Genomic DNA, 7,422 nt, shown 5'->3' with positions numbered 1-7,422 from the left:
AGGAAGGAAGGAAGGAAGGAAGGAAGGAAGGAAGGAAGGAAGGAAGGAAGAAAGGGAGGGAGGGAGGGAGGGAGGGAGGAAAATAATGAAAGAAAAAGAGAAAGCTTTTGTACTTTTTAGTTATTTTTTTAGATAGAAAACCTCAAATAGTCTAGAAGGATGAAACCTCCATAGGCGATGACACTCCTCAGAAGAGGCATTTGTTTGATACTGCGTCTGTCTGTTTGCATTTCACAGCTCTCCTTTGCGGCATCCTGTGCTACTGCCTCATTTTCCATAGCCTTTCAAGTTAGTATTTAAACAGCTCTAGGGAACTTTTTATATTGAAGTAAAGAAAACCCAAAGCAATTGTCATGCAGGATGTAGTCAGGAATTATCAAACTGGGGAGCTGAGCCCATTGGCCTCCTATTGGAGTGGGACCCGACGGGAGGAGGAGGAAGAGGACAGTGCGGGCGGGCAGTTTTACGAAGTGAGAGGCAATGCTCCAGAGTGGCTCCAACACACGGCGTGTTTCTGAACCTCCAGGGAAGATCCCTGCAGTAGCCTGGCGCTAGCTTTCCCTCAAGCCTCATTCCACTCCTTATTTTAACAGATTTTTTCCTCCTGTTGGCTCCCTTGCAACTAGACTTCAGCTCAGAAACTAGAATCTGTTTTCTTTTTCCCAATTTTTGTGGGTTTGGGTTTTTTTTTCCCACTCTTATGTATGTATTTATGTGCATTTATGATAACAGGACAGAAACTCAAGCCTAAGATTTCTTAGGTTTTGAGACTATTTTGTATGCCAGCTCTCTTAGTGAAGTAGAGAGAGAAGACGTATCTGATTAACTAATGTAAAACCCAAGGACAAGAATACCCCCAATTCATGCATGAAATGGCCCTCTTGGATTGTGCTTTGCTGTGTTGTTATGTTTTGCAATTTGTGCCTGATCGCATATGTGAATGGGCACAGTCTGCTTTCTTGCAGGGCTTTCCTAAACACGGAACAGGCTCAGAGAGAGAGGAGGTGATACACAATCTTTGTTTGCCACTTCCAACACCAAGGGCACTGGAAGTGGATGTCACCCAAGGAAGTGACCGATCTCAGCAGTGTTCTGGCTGTGCTGCTTTGTCCAAGATGACTTGTGGTGCTACAACACACAGGGTAGGTGAGGAGGGTCCTTGCTGAAGGATGTGTCCCACAAGTTGATGCTTCTACTGTTAGAGAGAACGGATGCACAGAAAAAGCTATATTAAGTATTTAGAAGTCAACAGAAAAATCTAGGCAATTCCTCTGATTCCTCCATTTATGGTAAACTCAGAAAAAGTGGAAAGATGTGCTGAGAGAGAATGATCTAAAATAAAGATGCATGCTTAAATTTTAATTCTGTTAAAGAAAGGCAATGCTACTGAACATGACCTGATAATCTTGGCTAGCACAGGATGATACTATGTGGAGTATTCCAGCTGCGTGAGATATCTAGATTCATTAATAGTATCTGTCTCTATCCTTGCTTAAGGCAGAGGTTGATCAAATCCACGTGTAAGGCCCAATTCCACCCCTCGCACATACTTGGTGTGGCTTGGGCACAGGACTGTGGTGCAAGGAACTTTGTGTTTGACAGAGCCCCTGTCCTCACTGCAAACAGTGTCACCAGAGAACCTCCTTTTTGCAGTGTGGTTTTCCCTGTGGTAACAGCGGTCTCCCTGCCTGCCACCCAGCCGGGGCTCTGACAAACACACACATCCCCTCTTCTGGGCTCTTCATCTGGGTGGACCACATGAGGCTATGTCTGAAAGAAATTGTGGGTAGATAGCTCAGACAGAAGGAAAAAAAGCACTTTAAATTGACAAATCAGTCCAAACCACTAAGGTTATAACTCCTTTTTTTCTTCTTCAAGCAGAACAGTAAAACAGACCTGTTATTGGCAGCTCATTAGTAGTGAGACAGAGGCAATATGTACCATGACATCAGAGTGCTGCTTGACCCACATCTATCATTTAGTTAGAGATCCTTATTCTCGGGCCTTTCCAAATGCCTATAAGACATGCAGAGCATAGAACTCTGCAGCATAAATAAGATACAGATTTTCTACTTTTTGATGTGTTTAGCACATTTTTGTTACTTCCTTTAATACCGCAGACCTTACATTCTTCAAGCATTAGGAGAACAAAAGGCTAACATGAGCAAGAAAAAAGTATTCAATAAAAAGTATCGTTCTGTTCACCTACTTAGCATTTAAAATTTAACCTCTTTCTTAAAGGAAGACAGAAAGAATACTGCAGTTGAGTAACTTCAGATATAAAAAGTTCCTTCATTAAATCAGTTGTTCTTTAATTCATAATAGAACTTAAATAAAGAATGACTTATAGGCAGCTGTTTCTAATATTGAGTCCCCACCACACATGAAAGGAACATTATTCTTACAGCAGCCTCTCTACCCTTGGGTGTTATCAGCCGAACATGTTTTGAACCCACCTAATGCATTTGAGGTAGCTTGGGTTTATTTTTCTTTCAATAAAATAAATGGTTTTCTAATTAAATTTCTGCACTGACTGTTCTTAATGGCTACATTGACAAGTGCTAATGTATGGGAAGAGAATGAGTTTGAAATGAAACATGCTGTTTTCCAATCTGCAAGCAATTTTGCACTGGGGCAATCAAAATCTTGTGCCAGTGAAACATTTTCATTAATCTGCTAACTTAGCGCACACTGCCCACTCAGCAGCACAAGGACACTTTTTAAAAAATATATATATATATATCATGAAGTGAGCCGTTGTTTGAAACCATTTTGTGGTCTCTGGCAGCAGGGCCTGTGGAAATTCGCTGACTTTACACCATGAAATGTTGCAGCTGTCTCTAAAGGGACTGGCTGCTTCGATGTTTCAGTCCTTGGCAATAATTCAGCTTTCAAATCTGTCTCTTTTTTCCCCTTAGCTAAATTTATTTTTGAATAAATCTTCTCATAGAAAATTGAGAGCAGCTATTACATATTTGGACTTCATTTATGAAAACCACTTCAAGTCATCAAGAAGTGCATCAATCCAACTCTAATGTTTACAGTACTTTCCTGATTGAGAAACTAAACAATACTGTACTTCCCCCGTTATCTTAATTTAGGTAGCACTGCATTTAAACATGAATGTGACTTTTATTATTATTATTGTTGTTGTTGCCAGACAAACAAACAAAACAAAAAAAAGCCTGCAGATTTGCTTTGTGTAACTTGCTGCACGCTCTGTGCTGGATCTGGCCACTAGAGGGTTGACTTACCAACAACTGTACTACACAGCCAGACTAGCAGTGCTCTTTTGTCAGGGAAAAGAGGGAAAAAGCTTAGCAAACAGCAAGATGAATCTGCAGCACTTTCAGTAGGCATATAGAATTCCAGCTTTAAAAAAAGAAGAAGAAGAAGAAGAAAGCCCAAACTACCCAGGAATTGATTGATTGATTGATTGATTGATTTTGAGGAGGTGGAGGGGGGAGGCATTTAAACTGTGATGTGGCAAAGTTATTTTCTTACCTCAAATAAAATATACTAGAAGTTGCCCAGAAGAGAAGAACAGATAAACCACTGGATGGTCCTTAACACTGTGTACTTCAAGTTCATATGTGTCCAGGAGCACGGTGTTATATTTATTCCACTATGTGCTGCTTTTCTGGGGACAGATTGCTGCTCAGTATTTCAGTCCTTTTGCTGTGTGCAGTGCTTGGGGTAAGGGAGCTAAAGTGAACTAAAATGTTTCTTTTTTCAGCAGAATAATGGAGGATGAAAATTTGTCCCAGTACAGACTTCCCCCATCCAGCAAGAAATTTTACCTCAGAGTACGTGTCGTACATGATGGGACATAGTCAACAAAACATCAAGCGGCGAGTAGTGTGTGATGAAATGATGAGGATCAACCTATATCAGTGATGTTATAGCTTGTAATAGTTATTCTCACAGTACTTCTTCGTACATCCCAAGTAAACAAAAATTTTTCAGTTGCGAGTTAGAGTTTGTGCCACAATCCATTATCCGAGCCCTAAAGTCAGGTGAATGTAAAATAGGGGAACATCTTTTCTATTTAAAGAGTGGTTCTCTTTGAATAGGCTCAGATTAGTCAGGCACTATTTCATTCCTGTGTCTCTGGCATGACTACGTCTCTGGCATCTGTACTATGTTCTGGGGAAGTGGCATGGAGAATAGCTCATTGTCTTGTATTTTATGGCAGTTGAGTTCTTTGTACAAGGAACAACGCAAAATCTCTCTCACTCTGAAATTTTTAGCCAAGATGCAAAGGACTCACTATAAAGGAAGGAGTCCCATGCAGTCATCCATCAAAGCCTCCTCTGATCCAGGCAGTGGGAAGGGCACCCAAGGCAGAGCTGCGGTGAAATGACCCTCCCAAGCATCTTGCAGGCAGGCTTATTGCCCCTGCCCCACCAGCCCTTCCACTAGTTTTTCAGCTTAAACACAGGGCTACACAAAAGAGACACTGAAGTAAACTAAGAGATCAACTTTACTGCTACAGCTTGTCTTAGTTACCTGATAATTTCTGTGGTGATTCAAAATGAATACCTAGCTACTAAAGGATGGGTTGATACAAAGGCACAGAAACCATGAAACAGATGACATGATGACTTCCACTCATACAGTGCAACTGTGCATGAAGCAAGGTCATTTTAGAAAGCAGGACAAGAGCCATTCTTTGTTCCTGAGTACAAGTGTGCTGTTACACATGGATTACATATGCAGTCTGTAAGAAGCTTTAAAAAGAGCTGCCAAGTCTCTTGCAGTGGTCAAAGTTGAATGGCTGTTATGAATAATTTTGCTGTCTGTTTTGTGAAGGAAAAAAAAAAAAGACAGGGAGCAACTTAGTAATCTATACCTTCACTTTGCACATCAGCACACGTATTCCTCATCCTCTTGTGAATTTGTAAATGGAGGCCTTCAAGTGACTGAACATCAAGTTTATTGCAGAAAGTCTCACTGTATGTCTGCAGTTTAATTCCTAGTATGACTGAGTCAAGTTGTGCTTATTTCCTAGTATCACTTACTGTAGCAATATCCTAAGGTGGAACAAATTGTAGGAGGGGACATTTAAAGGATAGTGGAAGCAGTTTAGCAACCAGACTGCAGAATCCATTGGAGATATGGGACACTGACTCAACAGCCAGAGAATGCAGTGTGACCTCAAAAATCACAGTGGGTGTGCTGTGCCTGGTGCAAGCATGAAGGATATTATGAATTGAGCAGAAACCCTGGAGAAACACCTCTCTCAGCTATTTGCTGAGGACAAAGGGGATGGATATCTTCCTCCAGAGCTGACAGAAAGAATCAGCATCCAGTAATGCAGCAGGTACATTTACCTAACATCAAACTGTGCAGGCAAAGATACTTGTGGTGTGAAGGACAAGGAAGTCAGCAGCCAAGTTATTGCTCTGTGGAAGAGAAGGAGAGGTACCTCTATGTGGGCAGGAGAATATGAAGGGAATTAGGCGTTCTCCACAGTGGACACTGTTTCCAGACAGAGCAGTTTCTGTGCCCACAATGAAGAAAGACTCAGTCTCCCTTTTCCTATAGCTCAAGAAGAGCCAGCCACTTTGGTGGTAGAAATATAGCAACTTTCAAGCATCAGATTTCTTTTAACACCAAATTACACAGAACTTATGGGAAAGTTAATTTATAAAACAAAAGAAAACAACACCCCTGGACCCTGTTAGGAAGAAGTGTATTCTTGGCAATGTAGATTACATTTCAATAGCCACTTTGAGCTCCTATGTATAGTTTAGAGTTTTCATTCAGTCATTTCAAAACCATCTCACTATACGTTAGCAATTATGAGGAAAGCACAAGAGGTCTATAGCAGTATTTTAAGGTGCTGTACATTGAGATTTGGTGACAATATTGTCATTAAGAGACAATGAATTTTGAAATACAGTACATCAGTAGTGGCCTAGACAGAAGCAAAGGATTTCTTTTTAATGGCAAAGCTTTTGTTTTATTGGCCTTGATACTAACATGATTGTTCTTTCAGACTTTGTGCATTTAAGCACTGCGTCTAAACCACAGTGTGAAGCATCTACAGTTACAAAGGGGGTTGCGCAAAGGAAGTGCTAATTTCTAACAGTCCAGCTATTTAACTGGTTGAAAACAAAACTTAGAAACAATTGTCCAAGAAAAGTAAAGTTATTATGTAACAGTGCCTGCAGGGGTCCCACAACTGTTGCATAGTTTAGAACAAATCTGGCACTTTTGAGGTAAGTCCCAGTAAAGAACACAAAAGCGATCACATCTGCTGATCTGCACGCCTGAGCGAGTGCGGCAGTGTGATCTGCATTGGGTTTATATCTCTCTTTAAGACTGTAGGCCTCCCAAAAAATATTTTGTCCGTCTAGTATGGCCCTTGGCAAAAAAATATTTCTGTATCAGGCATATTCATGTACCACAGCAACGATCATAGTAATCTTTATACTAGATTGGTGTCACTCTCACGGGTATTGTAATACACCACGATTATCAATGAATCGTGGAATGACTTTCCAGATTTATGACATCACCTTTTATCAGAAAATAGAAGTTCATAACACAAAAAATGTGTTTCCATTGATTGTGAGAATTTTAACACTCTGGAGATTTTTACACAGGATCTGGAGGATCTGTGGTTATGAACAGTCATGCTTTACATATCTTTTCTCTGCATGTAATAATGCTATATTTTCATAAATAGGGTCTCAAAAATCCATATAAGTGCAAGCAGTGCATCCTCCAGCTTTGTATAAAAACTGAAGATAACTATTCCTTTTAGAGATTCTTTCATTGGTAACTCTGTGTGTTGCAGAGAGACTACATTTTTTAAACTGTCCTTCTTTCACACAATCTAGTGAGTCAGATTAATGCACAGATGTTAATCCGACAATAAAGCCAATTAAGAGGTTAAGTTGTAGTTTTTTGTCACATCCATGAGAGCACTAAGAGACTATGTTGTACAAGTCACTCGTTTTCTTCATGTTAGTTGTCAGACTAAATCTACACTTAAAAAAAAAAAACAAAAACAAAAACAAAAAAAAAACCATAGATTCAAACTTGTTTTCCAAATGAATCTGCCTTCATTCTACCAACACATCATGATTTTATAATAATACAGTATACTGTCTGGCAGCTTCATAACAGTATTGCCCAAGATGCTGACTTTATTCATTAGATTTCAGTTCTGTTGTGGTACAAATATGTACAAATTAATTTAAGCCAATATTCTCCTTTATTGCTGTAATTGAATTATGAATTTTTTCATAGTTTATCTCCTACTTTGTTACTCACATGAAGTCTCTTATTCAGAGGAGGTAGCTTTGCAGAAGCGCCTCTGCAGAAACCTATGGACAGACTCCTCCAAGTTTTGGTGATAGACTGGGAAAAAGGAGAAATGCTTATTCTGAATCTAAAGAACAGAAGATAGAA

This window comes from Numida meleagris, chromosome 3 (assembly GCF_002078875.1).
Source record: "Numida meleagris isolate 19003 breed g44 Domestic line chromosome 3, NumMel1.0, whole genome shotgun sequence".
In the NCBI taxonomy this organism is placed as follows: domain Eukaryota; kingdom Metazoa; phylum Chordata; class Aves; order Galliformes; family Numididae; genus Numida; species Numida meleagris.
This window is presented reverse-complemented; position numbering follows the sequence as displayed.